Below are 18,083 nucleotides of genomic sequence, written 5' to 3'. Positions count from 1 at the left end.
AAGAAAAGCAATAAAGCATTTCATCATGTGAACATTTCTGAGAATTCTGTTTTCATTTCAAACCATATAAGCATGATGTCTACAAAACATGTTTTAACTTAAAACATTTAAGATTTTCACCATCATCGACCTGTCAATGATGACCTTGACTTTGCCGAAGATGCCCCTTCATCAGACAGTTTTAAGCCCCACAATGGCATTATTTATTTATTTGATTCGTTTATTATTCATTTATTTCATCAACTTGTTTTTTTCACACAAATAAAGGAATCATATTTCTTTTTTGCTTGCACACAGCACAGTCTTAATAAGGCCAAACTCCAGACTCAATTTTTCAGATTTTTTCATTTCATTTTTCATTTCCTGATCTGAGATTATATCATATTTTTTAGGATGTAAGAGGTCAGTGAGTACCGAATGTAGTGTGTCTTTGTGTGTGTAAGTACCAAAATGTGAGGAGTTTATTGCCATGTGTGAGTGTTTTTTTTTTTCCCTCTAATTACATGGAACGGTCTGTTTGGCGCTTTGAGAATCAGGGGAGGAATGATTGCCAAGAATTTTGTTTTACAGATAGAAAAATCTTGGAGGCCTGTTTTAACAAGGCACACCGTCATGCACATTATACCAAAGGTCTCCCACACCACAGCCCACATTTTTTTAATGTTTGTGAAAGTAAAAATAATTGGGTAGCAAGCTCATTCTTCACAGCTTCCTGTTATTTGTCAAAGGCATTAAATAACGAGAAGTAGACACTTGTAAAGCCTAATGAAACTGGTACGTTTAGCCGAGCTGCTCACCGCACGAACCCCACAGTGACTGTACACATGCATGCAGTCCAAATATTTTGACAGTTACTGTCAGTTAATCAGTCTTGGTGTTTACTACGTTAAATTCCTGATTGAAATGCACACATATAGTCTCACATGTCTACACTCAAAGAAGACTAAGAAGGTTTACTGATTAAGAATTAAATCTAAATTCATTTAGACGGCGTTCTATCAGAATCAGGTAATATTTGCCTTTACATTAGATCCTGAAAAGGACTGTGAACGCACCAGATGATTGCTTGGCCAGTATCTTTGTTCGTGATGATAAACAGATGAATTGGTAGATTATTGATATAATCGATACCACTCTTATGCCTGTACAATAGATATGAAGCTACCACCAGTCTGCACAAAACCACTGTGCTGTGTTGATGAATACTGTTAGCTTTGGTCGGACAGGTTAGCTATTTCCACCTGCCGAGCTAAACTAACCTGGCGTCATATGTACTGACATGAAACATGATGATGACTCTTGGTTAGAAAGCAAAAAAGTAATAGATAATTTCAGATTTGATTTTACTGTTATGAGTTATATGTTTTGTCAAATTCTTCATTCTTAATCAATTAGAATTACCAGGTAAAACTCCACTGAGCTGATGATACTGAAAAGGCATATCTGGGCATATTTAGAGCCTATACTTTGAAATATATTGCTAGGATAGCAATGAAATTCTGATGTTGTCTGTTCACTGTTGACCATTGTAAGCCATTGAAAACAGATAAGACATAGGTTACAGGACTGGAAAAAAAAAAAAAAAAAAAAAAAAAGCCTCACAGCTGAGTTATTGCCCTTCAGACTAGTTATTAGCCTCTTTTAGCTGATAGCTCCTGAGGTGAATGGTGTTTGCAATGGTCCCTTAGAAAGTATCTCAATCCGAAAAGGGCACCCTGTGCAAAAGGGTAGTCCTCCGTCTGAAACTCCCTAAATTACAATAATAATTCATAAAAAATACACTCATAAAAGGGATGGATTATTAATCAGTGCTCCCCCCCACTGGACCACTACCTGCAGAAATTTTATTAACTTTATTTTGAGCACATTTCTTCTCTATCACCTCTTTGCAATACACCATAGTCAGAGTACGACTTAATTGCCTCCATTTTTCTACTTTGCCACTGAAAGACATTGATGAGGGGATTTTAGTGGGTCTCTTAATAGAACTTCACTCTGTGCACTGTCTTTTCCAGATATTAACAGATGTGTTTGATACATTCATTACCTCACTGGCTCAGGGAAACATCCAACCTGGTGGTGTTTTGCATGACAACCACATCAGACAAGTCTTTGGATACCACTGAAAACATTTAACCGGGGGAAATTGATGCTGTAAGCAGAGCCACTCCTGCCAGATGGCAATAGGGGAATGAAAATCAGGTAGTAAAAGCCTCAGGTCATGATTAAGCGGACTGCTGGGTAAAAGCACACTGCTGCAAATGCATGTTGCATAGTGATCAACAAATGCCAGGCAGCTCAGAACACATCCGTTCCTTCTCAACAGGTCTCAGGTTAGTGTGGATAACTACGGAGGATTTTTGTAAGGCTTAATGCGCGTGTATTTGAGTGCTGACACAACAGAAACAGACTTAAAAGACATCCCAGCATTTTCTCTAAGTATTCGTGCCAGTAATATTTACTTTTGACCAGTATGTTCGTAGATGGTGGATGCACTGGGGCTTTGTCTCGCTTGGTAAAACACAAACAGAGCTTGGCCTTGAGCAAACAGAGTCATCCATCGCAAAGATACATTTCTATCATCTTCTGAGATGTAGATCCTATTTCAGGCAGATGAATGACTGAGCACAAATAACAGAAAACAGATTTCTTCCAGTGGATGCCAAGGTGGGAAAAGAATGTTTAGAAGTAGAATGAGAGAGAGAGAGATTCTAATACTACCAGCAACACGGCACTTAGGGATAGTGTGAAGCATGTTAATTGATATATAAATCAAAGTTTCACCTCTCCTTTGACTAGGAAGCAAGCGCTTCGAACCGAGCGTGTGCATATACCAATATGTGTCCGTGCACGTGCACCAATATTTGGATGACTCTGAACTTGGAATGGAAGGAGGGGGGAGGGGGGGGAGAAACCTGCTGGTCTCCTCCCATTCCTCGCCCTCCCTGCCTACACCAGCCCCCCGAGGAGGTGATCGGACGCGTCTGTTTCCCGGAGATAAAGGGCTGCTCACCACATCCCCAGAGCAGGGAGAAGTTGGCACCAAGCACACTGGCAGTCTGCTCATGTAACAGACCCTGTCACTGACACTGAGAGAGAGCGAGGGTGAGACAGAGAGGGGGGGTGAAAAGGGCTGAATTGGAGTAGAAAAGGTAGGTGAGATGTTAAAAGGGCAGTCTGGCCGTGCACCAAAATCTTTCATGGAAAGTATTAAACAAAGCTTAGTATCTCCATGATGAAATTCCATTGAAAAAGTGCATCAGAGATGTGTACGTATCGTACATACACACAGCCTGTTTATGTGGACCATAGCCAGCTTGTGTAATATTAATGTGCCTTCGAGGATAAAGTGTTTCCACAAAAGAAGGTTGGAGTTATCCACCTGGATGACTTGAAACGTTTGCAATGCCCAAATTAACTGTCAGACACTCAGTAGCTTTAATGCTAAAGCTTTAATAACAAAATAGGTGGTTGTCATTACTTCCCAAATCCATATGACCATTTTAGAAATGACACATAGGAGCCAGTGTATGTGCTGAAGTTATTTATTTTGAAGTTATTTAAGGACTTTTGGAAAAAAATAGATTATTTGCTTGTTCGCTGAGAGGTATGGATGATGATACTGATGCCACTCTCATCTCCGCACAGCCGATAGGAAGCAAGGGCTCACTTCTGGTTGGCTAACTTAGCCAAATACTGGAAATAGGGACACAGCTAGCCTTGCTCTCTTCAATCATAAGAGAATACCAGCACGCTATATATTGTTTGTTTAATCCATGCAAAAGTTAACGTGTAAAAGGAGTATAGTGTATAGAGAGCGACAAAGTCGGCATAGGGAGGACGTCAGCGTGGATTGCTTGGGTCAAAGACACAGGACTTTCACCCAGTAGACTGCTGTTCGTGTCCCACGGGAAACCAAGAGTCAGTTCTGACTTACATGACGTAACATAACTTCTCTTTCATAACCAACATCCTTATTTTTACCCAAACCCTGATCTTTATTAAACCCAAAGTACTTGGTGCATAAACCTAACCCAACTGTGACCATTTCACAACATTAACCATGTGTTTGATATTATTACCATGACGATGCTCTCCAACGGTCATATGCAACATGTTGTAAATAACGGTTTCCTTGGTTTCTGTGTTAAAAGGTTGTGGTCATTTCACATATTTCCGTGAGATCGCGCTAGTTGAGACATGAGACTTGGATGGAGGTAAGAGAAGATATTTTGAACATTTGAGGAAAAAATGTTTTGTTTTTCTGCTATCACATTGTTATATTCAATGGAAGAAACAGCTGAATTATTTATTAAAATGAAGTTTAAATGCATACAGTGCAGTCTTCTAGCTCTCTTTTGCTTTACTTTAATCAGCTGTAGTTTGTAAATGCTTCTAAAAATTGCCTTGCGTCTATCTTTAATATCTAGTTTCCTATTAATTTTGTTAGGTGAGCAATCTTTTCCATCTCTCCACACCTGAATGCACGTTGGAGGCGCATAGATCAAAATACAGATTTGCACAGTACACAGACGTGGCCTTGTGGTGCTTCACATGCACACACACAAAACACACAAGGACCCACTGAGACCAAGCTCACTATCAGTGTGTATACAAGCTTTTTACGACAGCCTCTTGGCTTTCATTTTCTCCAAATGCAGGCTGTCCTATATGTTCCACCACAGGGAATATCAATAGACCAACTATAGTATTCAAAGAGATCAATACAGCAGAATATTCTCTCTCTCTCTCTCTCTCTCTCTCTCTCTCTCTCTCTCTCTCTCTCTCTCTCTCTCTCTCTTTGTCTTGGAGCCTTTTATATAGAGTCACTTTGACACAAATTCTTCATGCTGTTATTTCCCAAAACACTAAATTAGAAGTATGGTGAGCAATGGTCTGTGTGACCCAAATAAGAAAGATGCCCTTGTATTTGGGTTGAGGCAATTGAAGTTTCAGATATATGAAAACAGGAATCCTTAACAGCTGTATACTGAGCAGCCATATCTTAAAACCCTATTAATTAATTCTGAACAGTTTGACTGGAATTTTTACTTTCTGATTCTCTGTGATTGGCTGCCTTAATCAGGTCTTTGGAGACAGACAAAAACAAAGGGGCCAGCTACTGGATATGCTAATCAAAGCTAATACAAGTAGAGTTCTATTTACATTTGGGGACTAAACTATTTTTTATGGTAATTGCCTATTAAAAATGACTCACCACTTAGCACAGGGAGAAGGTGTTTGGACATTTTGTGCATTTATTAAACAGTATACATTAAAAAATTAACAGGAAATGAGGGTAGGGGGGGTGGGGGGGTGGCATGGAGAACGCCATAGAGGGTCAACATACTGTATCTAGGGCAGCACAGGGTGGAAGGTGGCGCCTTTGTGTGTGGAGTTTGCTCTCTTCGTGCTTGCGTGGGTTTTTTTTTTCCAGGACCTCCAGCTTCCTCCCACAGTCCAAATGCATGCAGGTTAGGTTACCTGACGACCACATTGCCCATAGGTGTGAATGTAGGCATGAATGGGTGTCTGTCTTAATATGTCAAACGTATGATTGACTGGGGACCAGTCCAGCGTGCAGCCCGCCTCTCACCCAATGTCAGCTGGGATTGGTTCCAGCCCCATTTCGACCCTGAAGGATAAGCAGTACAAATAATGAATGACTGGATGAATGAATACTGTATATATAAATCATAACACAACGTTAACATTTTCTGTGAGGAGGACTTAGCTCTGGTCCTAACCCAGTAGTGAAGAGCTTGCTATGATTCAAAACCCTATTCTTTCTCATTAAAGCATTAGTAAACACAGTTTGTACCATAGCATGTCAATATAAAAAATAACCTCAGTGCTCTTCTGTGCTGCTTGTTCGTGGTTTGCCATCGCTGAAATAACCTAATTTATTAAAAAGATACAAATAGAAAAGTGCAAAAGCAGAAAATAACATGTATGATAATAATAATAATAATAACACGTGAATGGATTACTTGAATAATTCAAACACAGGATGTGAACTTAAAAAAAAAAGTATACCATAAATGTGAAAGAAAAACTGTATTGCCCATATTTGACAATTACCTGATCTTCTTACGCAATAAACTGGCAAATTCTGCGCCCGCGTTGTTCTGTCATCACATCATCTAATTTGTTCTAATCCATATGTTCACATAATTCACGGCCACCATTATGCAAACTGAGCTTCAAACCCGCTTTAGTAGATGAATTGCACGAGACTCCATGAAGCTTGCTCCAGTCACTGAACGACAGTTGTTTCATCACCTGCCAAAGTTAATGAAAAATGATCCTATAACTAAACAAACAAACAAACAAATAGATAAATAAATGTATTAATTGGAATGATAATGAAACCAATTTTCATGTAAATGGTTTGTCTCTGGTGTTCTATCTGACTCTGTGTCTGTAATCTATGTACAATTAATTTTGAGCGTATTCATTCGATACGCAGCAGATCAAAGGATCTCAGTGGGGACTCTGATACAAGGGATACACATCTCCCAGCTAATTATTGATTAGTTACAACACTGTTTGGAAATGGGTGCTGTTTGTGTTGATGAACAATGATGATAGGCAAAGCATTGATATCAGTGTGCCCAGTGAGTATTTAATGACTTTGTTGGGTTTACTTTTGTTTTCCTTGTTTAAATGTTCTTTCTAATGATGGGGGTAGTGTGCCAATTGGCATTTAATCTATCATGTCACGACTTCTAATTAAACTGTTTTGAATCAATACACCATTATTTGAAGTTCATTATGAACCTATTATTGTTTGACAGTACACTAATTAAAATTGTGACCTGGGTGGATAATTGAATCGCACGCCTCTTACAGAAGATGTATAGCGTAATATTTGTTGATTCTCTGCACCTATGCTTGCTAAAGATGTTTAAAACATCATCTGTGTGCACCTTTTACTTATATCTTTAGTTAGTAAAAAAGTAAAGACTGCTACATTACTGTGGACACATCTAAGAGGCACATTCCTATTTTTGGAAGTGTGAATCCTTCTTAGAGTGCAGTTTGAAACGCTTTTCAACCAGTGAAATGATACAAATGGTGATTCATTTCACAACTGGCAAATACACAGTTTGAAATCTTTCACAATACCTATATGCCCATTATGGTATGGTGTTTTTCCATCAGTTTTTTTTATGTTATTTTATTGTGTAACCTCGTCTCACTTGTTTGTCTTTAGTTTGAAATGCTTGCTTCCTCATTAGGAGCTCAGGAGTTCAGATCACACACAAGTTAATTACATTCCGTGGACACGCGCAACAAGTGCACTCAAAACCAACGGCGCCTCCGCCTGGTGTGGGCAGGTGATCCCGTTGGGTTCATAATTACATGAATACATTAGACGAACACAATGGGAAAACAAAAATAAGTTTAGTCTACTTATACAAAGACGACAAAGTGCTCCGTCATTCATTACCCCGGCATCTTCCTCCCGCTCCCCTTGATCCGAGGTTCTCCAGGGTATTGTGGGAAGTGTTGTCCCTCCAGGACGTCTCGGGTTCTGTCCTGAAGTCTCTTCACTTTTAGTCATGCCTGGAACACCTTCAAGGGAGGGAGCCCAAGGGTGCATCCTTCTCTGTCAATATGAAGAAGCAACAGCTCTTCACCCTTGAATCTGTGCCAGTTGAATCCACAATCTTTTTTCAGACAGACAGTATATAGACCTCAGGTTAGGGTGAGAACCGAGATCACTCTACTATGACTCAGCTATTTTCGATGAACTACACCCCCTGTGATAATGCAGTTGTCTAAATGTGTGTCATATCGGAACTCATTAGGTACGTCTCAGCACCCATACCATACCTGCACCCTGATGGAAGCAAAGAAAACAGCCTAAGATTTCTATACAAATTCACCTGGAACAACTGGGGCAGGGTCATGGATACCACTCATGTATGAATTACAGTTATCACATTTGCCGTTTTGTAACATTTAAAATATAATTTGACTAGAACTATTTCTAAGCGAAGACATTTTAGACAATGACAAACTGCTGTCCAAGCATGTTAATGGTCTTAGAGCTTCATATGCAGACGTAATGGCCATTTTATTTATTCTCTTGTATCAGTACATCAGACATTTTATAAACTCCACAGTGTCACACCACCATCATCACACCAGCGGTGGTCACTGATGGCTACATTAAGACAATTATCAGCATTTTGGAGCACTGAAGCGTATTTCGTACTTAATTCTGTGTAGTAAATGTAGTAAAGCTGGTGCGTGTGTCACTAACACTGAGCAGCTAACTTGGCCAAAGTGTGTTCAGTTACCTAATTTTTAGCTCCTGCTTATTCTTCTTTCACCCACACTCAGCTAAAAGGCGTTTAGCTTAAAGCTTTTAACAATGTGAGTGCTGGAAGTGTGACAGCATGTTAGATAATAAATGGCATAACTATTATAATATTAGCATAGCCTTGCCAAGTTTGACTTGACACAGGTGAAACACACATTTTGGGAACAATTCCCCAGTTCCTATAAGTGACCCAGTGAGCTAGTTCACCATTTTTAATTATCACATAATATAAATTATATATATATATATAATTACTCATGCTATGACATGCTCAAATGTCTGCTTGCAAAATGACTAAGCTACAGCCTGATCATTGTTCATTTGTACTTATTGTGTGATCAAATGCAGTTTCTGATCATTAATTTTTGAGCTGTGATTCATTTGTTTACCATTACTATTATTAGGTGTTCCAGTCAGTCTGAGTTACACAGCACCTGCTTATGTAAAAATAACATGCGCCGTGCCCACCTGCTCCGATTGGCTGCGTCTCTAACAAGAGCACAGTCATTCACAAGAGAAGAGAGACTATTTTAATCACTCGATAGAATAAGATGTGCGGAAGATTCAGAGAAACAGAAGCAAAAACTGGAAACATGACAGATGCCGAGCATGTACAAGCGTCTGTTTGATTTGGCTGAGCACATGTGTGTGTTGCACATCTTTTTGCACATACAAAGTACTTTTGAAGCAAACTGATGTTTCCTTAGAAATGTTCCTAGAACTAATCAGTTCAAATCACACTGATTGCTCTCAGCAGAAAATTAATCTAATTTTCTGTCAAAGAGGCTGCCAGTTACTTAAGATCTGATCTCTTTCATTCTTTCACTCTCAATTCTCTCCTCCCTCACTTTCCCACTCTCTTTAAGCCTTGGTTAATTAAAATGGAAAGGGAAGGATTTGCAGTCAGTAATTCAACTTATTGTGGAAGTTAATTATAGAGCCCAATGAATCATATGAAGAAAATCTTTAACTAGTGGGGAGGAAAAAAAAAATCCAACCTTTTAGATGTTCTAAAACTGCATATTATGTAAACACATTTTTACTTGTTCAACCCTTTACTTTTAAGGGCCAAATCTCATCAGATCGGCTGATTTCTTAATATATCATTTTGTCTGAAATTCCTCTCTCTCTCTCTGTCTCTCTCTCGCTCTCTCACCCTCTCTCTCTCTCTCTCTCTCTCTCTCACACACACACACCACATTCACCGTGAACCCTTTTTTTTCTAGGAGGCAGATATTTCATTATTTCAGTCAATGTAGACCATAATGCACTAACAATCAATGTAAAGCTCAGTTAGATCGTAATGTAGAAATGGATGATAATGGAGTTAAAGTTGATGTTATTAGAAATGCCACATTCCCAGTGGGCACTTATCTGATATGATCAATGTGTTAGTGACTTTACCTCTGTACCAGTGAGCGTAGTGAGTACACTAAGGTATTGTTTTCATTTGCGATTCTTACTGGGCTGTGTATCATCTTTGAAAATGTGATCGTGTATATTTATTTTTATCGAAATGTTTTATCTTTTTATGCCAAAAATAAAAATGACCATATGTTTAGAAATGTTTTGGGCCAAGGTATATGTAGATATAATGTAGGAATAGTGTTGCATAACTATCAAAATGCTTTACATTTAAAAGGAAAAGGAAAGGAAATGCAGATAAATGAGTTTATATTTTTTACGGTAATATTATTTAATTGCAAATTCCACAAATACTTAAGACTATTTCAGAGGTATATTAGAGTTTAGAAGCTATGTTTCAACATTTGCATTCGATAAAAGTAAAAACAATAAGAAAATACTAATGGAACTGTAATGAAGCACAGTTCTATAATGAATCATAAACTACCAAAGTCTACTTTCTCAATGGACTTTTCAGTCTTGCCAGAGATGATGCATGCATTTCCATGACCCAAAAGTTTTGTTGACATCAACTTCTACATTTGAACCCATTTGCTGTCCAAACTTCAACTAAGCGTTTGTAAAATGTAAACCAACTTGACAAGACTTTACTCTTTGGGAGAAACTATCAAACATTTACTGAAGTGCTCACACAAGCAGAGAGCGATCTGTCATGTGGAAGTGGTCAGATATATGGAACTACAGAGACTCTTTGCAAAGCTCTTAATCTGACCAAACTGAGCTCTGCAACATGGATCTTGGTTTCTGACCAAGATCCATGTGTGTCAGACTCAGCAGAGTTTCTGAAATGCATTGCGAAGTAAACCAACATCCTAAGTAAAGTATTGGGTAAATATTGACTTGTGCAAAATAGAACTCTTGAGTTATAATGCAGAGTGCTGTGTCTGGAACCGCTCACCTGAAGCAGTGTCTGCCTCTAAGGGTCAGAGGCAGAGAATGGGCCAATCATAATAATAGTGGCTGTAATGAATAGAGTCAAATACAGGTAAATTCATGAAAGGAAAACCTGCATTAGAGTGCCAAAGACATTAAATTGGGGTTTAGGCCAAAACCCATACTTGAGTCTTCTTGAAATTCTGTGGAATAATTTAGGACTCACCATGAAACTTGGCCAAGGTTAAAGAAAGAAAATTGTCTGGAAATCCAAAGCCTGCACTGATATTATATCCACAAAGAGAAGGTTTTACCAATCGCAATTAGTGGCAATAATTACATTGCCATTTAATTATTATTACAATATTACTACACATAAAATGTCACACATATTTCAGGGAAATGAGGAAGTCTTAGTAAAGTCTTGATCCACCACTAGCCACCGGAGTAGTTTCCATATTCCTCTGCATTAATTGTCCAATACTTGGAAAAGACGTTTCCTCATTTAGAGTTTTGATGATGATGCTGTCTAACACATCATTCCAAAATCTCCCATACTGCAGGTTTTTTTTAGGTTCAATTGTAGATGAGACAACTGCACAGGTAATAGCATATGAATGATTCATTTTCATACTCATCAAACCATTCAGTAACCCCTCATGCCCTACTGTGTACAGTATCAGCATCAGCGATTATTATGTTGCTTCACTAATTCATTCACATTTTTCCTGTAACAGGTCCACGTCAATCTGCATCGCTCACACTGACTGACGTTGATGTCGTATAGGAGCTAATGACAAAGCCACCATAAGAAATACGCCTATTTAATTGGAAATGTTGCGTTTCCTGGAGTTTTCAATACAAAAGTCAAAATTTTGCACACACCCTTACTTTTCACAAAAAGCTTGGGGCATTCATATTTACTATTTTCTATGTATTCCTCTAAAAGTATTCGCTATCATTTTATTTGACTGCCCAAAACTGCCTTATTTTTATATTAATCAGACAAAGGGAATATAGAGGCAGATGGTTATCATGCCTAGCAACGAGTATTAACTATTGCTAGCATATCACTGCAAATTTATGCTATTTCATGCCTCTTTTGGTGAACCCAAACCATAATCCCATTGTTCGCAGCACAAAATCCAATTTGCACCAATTTCATACACTGCTGCACTGAATTTACACCAATCTACCTTCAGCATTTGAATCAATTTTGCACTTACTGTATGTCCTAGACCTTACATTAAGCACTACCACTGCTTTTTCCAATTATCAGAGCAACATTAAAAAAAAATCATATTGAATATGAGAACACGAAAAATATTAACGCAGAAATATGATTAAATGCCAGTCACAGACAAAAAAAATTATATTGCCACATAATTGTTAATGCAGAGGGTATAGTGGAAGAGTTGGTCTCAGATAGGTTTATATGGCAGAAGCGTAGACAAAAGATGATGTGTATCATCCAAACTATTGAAAGCAGCTTAATGAGTTTCCTCATTATTGCTGCATGCCATTGTTTCAACTTTTACGTACTTGCATTATTGATGCCGCTGAAGTCATTCAGAAGATCATGTCTATGTGACATTTCATGATTTGATAACCAAAAAGGCATTTGAATAGTTTTTTTTGTGCTACCATTCAGATAATCAGTGCAACCAACAGGCTTTTATTGCCTTCTCAATGAACTGATGATACTAGCACGAAATAGCAACATGGTTGAAAGTATGAAAGATAAGCAGATGTGTGCTTCTCAAATAGCGGGGAAGTGAATGTAAAAACATGCTTAACATTCATTCAGTCATTTGTGCAGGGAGATGAGTGCATGTTTCAATGTGATGACGCACTCTTTCAGCTTTTATTGATTCAGTGAAGAAACTGCTTGTGGAGGCAGTCAGGGTCCATTAACTGTGATACTTTTCCAGGATGCTCGTCGTGTGGACCATTATTAAACCCAGTTAACAGCTGCCAAACACAGATTCTTTGTTCATGACACACTCCCATATCCCAGCACAGTGAGAGCACTAAGACACTCTCTGCCATTGTAAGACATCTGCTTTCAAACATTAACAATGCTTCATAGCCTCTAATGGAGTCTCCAGGGTAAATATGTCCATTTTCTGAGAAGTGTTACATGCTAACTTCTCCACATTGTATTCATTCTTTTTTTTTTTTCTCTTTATTTCAGAGAATTTGAATGCATTGATACATGCTGCATGCTGTTGATGCTGTTTTATAGACATTGTCAGCAAGCCGGTACATCAAGTAAGCGCACACTTATTGGCTATAAATGGCACTTTTGCTTCTCAGCACCCAAATGAGGGCACACACACCACAACGAGGACAAAACACTGACGGCAAAATGCTGTTCATCTATCGGGCTCAGGTTGCATTGTAATTCTTAATCAAAATGTGAAGTGACAAGTTTCTCTTGAGTGTGATTTTTGTTCTCTTGTGTCATACGTTGCTTTTCTCTTGAGTCAAGCATTCTCCGACAAAAATGCAATACTTCAATAATCAGCCTATATGTGCAATCATTTATATATCTGCCAGCCCTGCCAGCAGGAAGAGAAAGGAAGTGAAAATCAATATTATCACAGCAGTATTGTGTTATCAGAGTGCATGTGCGGAATCACTCTCCATCTTATGGCTTCCTTTATTGCAGGACCAGCACACGCTGAATCTCCCTGCAGTAACTAATATGGAATTTTTCTCATTACAGTCTTTGTGATCACACAAGACAAGAAGTGCGAGCTGCAAGTAGAAAAAAAAAAAAAGGGGGGGGGGGGGGGGGAACTGACGCAACACAGCAGATAAGGTGGTGTTGATCAATAACTTCAAAGTCTAATAAGATTGACCCCCTTGGCAAATTGCATTGATCTGGAAAAAAAGATGCCAGTAATAAATGAGTGGACACAGGGCAGTGGTTACCCTCTGCATTAATGTTCCTTTCTGAGTGCACATCAGCAATCATTTTGTATTGGAATGCATGGTGCGCCCATATTGTCAGGTTGGTTTCAGTAATCAGGGATGATAGAAGCATTCCATAAGGCCGAGCATTACGGGATTATGCTGAGAATAATGCAATATTTGCATTGTTTTTATGGCAACGAAATTTCCCAGAGCATCCCTGAAAAGCTATATTCAGTAATTTTATTGCCTAGCATTAAAATAATGGGCAAAAGTTCTCCATAGCAAGATTCTACATGCTTCACATAAATCACCCCCTGAATCATAATTACCCATCACATTTATAGGCAGGAGTATAAACGTAGCAGATGTGGAGTCACAGTTTTACACTAATAAGCAGACCGAATGCAGTTTTATGACCTTTTTTTTTCAATACAACAGGAAAAAATGCTAGCACTTTCTAGATGAGGGAATTATGCATCAATCAAATTCAGCAAATACATTTTGAAACTAACCTTTAAAGTCACCCTGTTCTGCGCTGTTAATTACAGCGCTGGCAAACTCCAGTAGGACCAATAACTCTCAAGATCAGGCCACAGGTCACTGGCTTCAAATAGTTGAGACGGTATACTTGATCATCACTTTATGGCTGACCTCTTCGGCTTTAGATGAATATGTTTCTAACTAAACACTCGCATTCTCTGATAACCTCCTGTGTTGTGCAGCTCTAATTTATTTATGATTGTCGGATAAAATGCCAGATTTCCTTTTTTACCGAAGAAAGACATGAGACTGTGCTGTTTGCTTCTTTCACGCCAACTGTGGCAATCAGTTATAAATATTGTTCCTTTCAGAGTGTTGAAAGACATTTCTTGCTGCACAATGACCCGGTGTGACATATCGACAGACTGAAGTCAAGGAAATCAGACTGAAGATGAGCTTTAAACCAACTGTGTCTCCTCTTCATCTTACATATGATCCTATGCTAAAGCCTTCATTCAAAACTGCAAAGCTTTTTTTTTTTGATAATATCTGCAGTATTTATACGCCTCCTTCTTCTGTTCTGTTATTTCAGGAAACCTATCACTGTTCTATTTTGCGATAAGACCACACAACATCAATACACTGAGCCTACCATAACGCTTGGTTCAGCATTAATGCACCATAGTCTGTTTGTCTAGCCTATCTCTATCTTTTGATTGCACGCAGTATATAATCTTTTCTAAATAGTTCTAATAAAACATAAGTATTCAAAGGTGTAAAGTTCCCCAGTCCCTGACAAGACAAGATACAACATTTAGACAACACATAAAACTCAGTGGAACACTGGCTCACTTTATAGTCTTCTCCTGAAAGCACCTCTGAGTGCAGTGGTGCCATAAACAATGACCATTATTTGAGCGATAAGAAAGGATGGCATGGAAAAAGCAATGTCTCTCAGTGGCTGTGCGCACTTGGCTCACTTATGAATTTATTTTAGTATAGAAGAAAGCCCTAGGGAGCAGAATGTTTTAAAAACCCATGATTAATGAAACATTAATCATGAATTTTGTAGGGGAACAGGAAGAGTTGTCACTCTCTATTTGGGCCCATTAGGAGTTGGATGGGAAAAGGGGACATGCAAAGGGAATAAGGGTGGCAGATCTTGTGGTGGAAGAAGATGATTTGGGGGTGGATGTCAAGGAATGAGAGGAGGGAGGGGAAAACAGCAAATAGAAATGATGGGGGGGGAAGCTCTTTGGAATTCAGAAGATGTTGACATAGCAAGAAGCCTTTTGACGATGCAATAGGCTTTTATTTTAAGCCCCTAGATAATCAGCCATAAAACTGTGTAGGCAGTAACATTAGGGGCATAAACAGGATACAAAAGTGCCACCTTTACCTTTGGACCGCTAATGGTGCTACTTATACAATGGCTGGAATGTCAATCATAGATAAAATGGCAATTTGAATTGAACTAACTAACTGAATTATTGCCTGAAATGAAACAATCTAGTAACCATGCAATTTCAAAACAATGAAGTACAAGGTCATAGTACTAGTACATAAAAATCAACTTGCTCTGAACCTATTGGAAAAAAAAAAGAAAAGAACTCCACTGCACTTTAAATCACTTATGTCGCCCTGAAATGAATTCATTTTGGCTTCCATGCCTTTGTGCTCTGTGTGTAATATATCCTCCCATGTGTATGTAAATCATGAGGCTTATGGAACTACAATAGCACTTGTCAATATTTGTGCCAGGTACAACAATCCCCTCTTGCCTAACCTTCTGCAGAATGCTAAGTGCCCAAATCAAAGTGAGAGACAGCAGAAACAGGAGACTTTTCAACAGTGATGCCTTTGAGGCAAACCTTTCTGTGTAGAATAGATGGGTAGGGATGGGTGGAGTGAAGGGATACAGTGAAATAAACATGGCAGCTGCTTGTGTTGTGAACTTCCAGCGATTTCACAGCTCTTGGAATTTGACAGTGGCAGCACCATTGAGTGACTGCTGATAACAGCGGTGGGGGCTTTGAGAGAACAACAAAACTCAGCAATGTTAACCCTGCATACTAATTCCGCCTGCAGACTGTGTGTTAGATCTGACTTACCGAGGGCTGGATGTGGGCTATGCACCGTTTATTACACGTTTAGACTGCCTTAAAGGTTCAATATATGAGATTCAGAATCGGTAGATGTCGCACTACTGCACTTAGGCCGAAACGGATGTTTTGAAACTAACCGGGAAATACAGCTAAACTGGTATATTACTTACTTTTATCATGAATTTTGCAGCAGTGTTTGGCAATTCAAAGAATTAAGTGGTGATTTAGTTGCTCCAACTTTAAGTTTTTTTTAAGAATATATATATATATATAAAGATGGACGATGCTTCTCCACTTCCTCTCAATGTACTGTCTCGCTGTCATCAGGAGCCAGATCCTGCACAGTAGCGATCATGGTGCGGAGCCACAGTTTTGAGGCCCCACCCATACACCCAAAATCACCAATCAAATCAGTCTTTCTAAATCACAGAGTAGCCTTAGCTATCAATCATGATGTCACACCTAGTTTTCTATAGCATCAAGTAACTACGTAAAACCAATCAGAAAAGTGAACACTGTAACATACATCAGTCCAATAGCAATCCCCTAAAATGATGGGGGTGATGTCATGTCATACATCTTTGCATAGAGTCAATGAAAAAATACACATACTATGGCTGTCTAGCACAATCCTTGGTCCAAGAGGTGCAGAGAGCCTTATGGTGGAATGGATGCATGGGTGTTTGGTGGCATATACTAGAGTAGAGTTTTCCTCTCTGTATTCCTGCCATCACTTACCCTAGGGGCGGGGTACAAAGACATACTGGGGCCAGGAGAGTCAAGTCATTTCCTCCCTCTGCACCAATCCAGCCCTTTGGCATAGCTTGCATTTGACACTGATCCCACATCTGTCAGAGGCTAAAACCTGCTTGGCTTTTGATAGCGAACCTCTCACACTCTTTGGCCTACTCCTGACTGGAGCTCTGACCATCTGGGCCTTTCATAACCAAGCAACATCAAAGACATGACCAGACCAGTCACCCCTATCAAACCCAAATAGAGTCAAATTATGAGCTGGCGTGATTGTGAGTACACACTGTAAATACTTAATGTGATTTAACAATGATGTAGTTTTGATGTATCAGAAGTTAATAATCATAAATACAAACATTTCTGGACAGGGAAATTTCAGAGCGCTTGAACCTTGATGTATAGCAACTGAGGCGTTGTGTTGGTAAATCAAAGGCCTTCCTCATGTTTTATTAGAGGTGTTTGCAGTCAGATGTATACCCCTTATACAGCAACCCTCAATCCCCACCCCCCACCCCTCCCTCCCCAGCCTCATTTTTCTCCATTTATCAAAAGCTGAAATAATGTGGCAGGGATTTATTAACTTATTCAGGAGCCAGGCTTCATTTGCACAACAGAGGCCACAATCCTCAATCTGGCATTGATTTCTTTTGATTTATGTGGAACAAGCAGTGTTAGGAGTGCATGTTCATTGAGCCTGGTGCCCCTCTAGTCTCCTTTGTTTACTGTGACAGTGATATGACTATGATGAAACATGGTAGCAAATCAGCACAAGTAGCTTCCTTGTGGATGATCATTTAAGAATTATGTGTCTCAATATTAAGTGGAATTTAACCCCATTCAACACTATACTAAACAACTGTTTGATTAATATTTCTTTTTTTTTTTTGCAAACTATGGTATTTTGACATGTCTTTTAATACCACAAGACAGGGATTTTATCTTCCTCCAAATAGTCCTAGATTGTCTTATATTTTGTTAAGGTGAATATCAAGAGCACATTGTGTGGAGATGAATGTCAAACAACCTGATCGTGATCTAACTCCTGTCAGGAGATGGGTTCAAAACAAAAAAGAAAATTCGACTCTAATGCCTTTGAGCTAACAACTAACATCAACACGCTAACACTGCTCAATGTGACTAATATGAATTAATATAATTAATATTGCTAATATTCTGATGCTAATCAGGTAATATCT

Source organism: Pempheris klunzingeri, chromosome 4 (genome assembly GCF_042242105.1).
Source record: "Pempheris klunzingeri isolate RE-2024b chromosome 4, fPemKlu1.hap1, whole genome shotgun sequence".
Classification (NCBI taxonomy): domain Eukaryota; kingdom Metazoa; phylum Chordata; class Actinopteri; order Acropomatiformes; family Pempheridae; genus Pempheris; species Pempheris klunzingeri.
The sequence above is the reverse complement of the archived record's forward strand: the minus strand, read 5'-3'. Positions refer to the sequence as shown.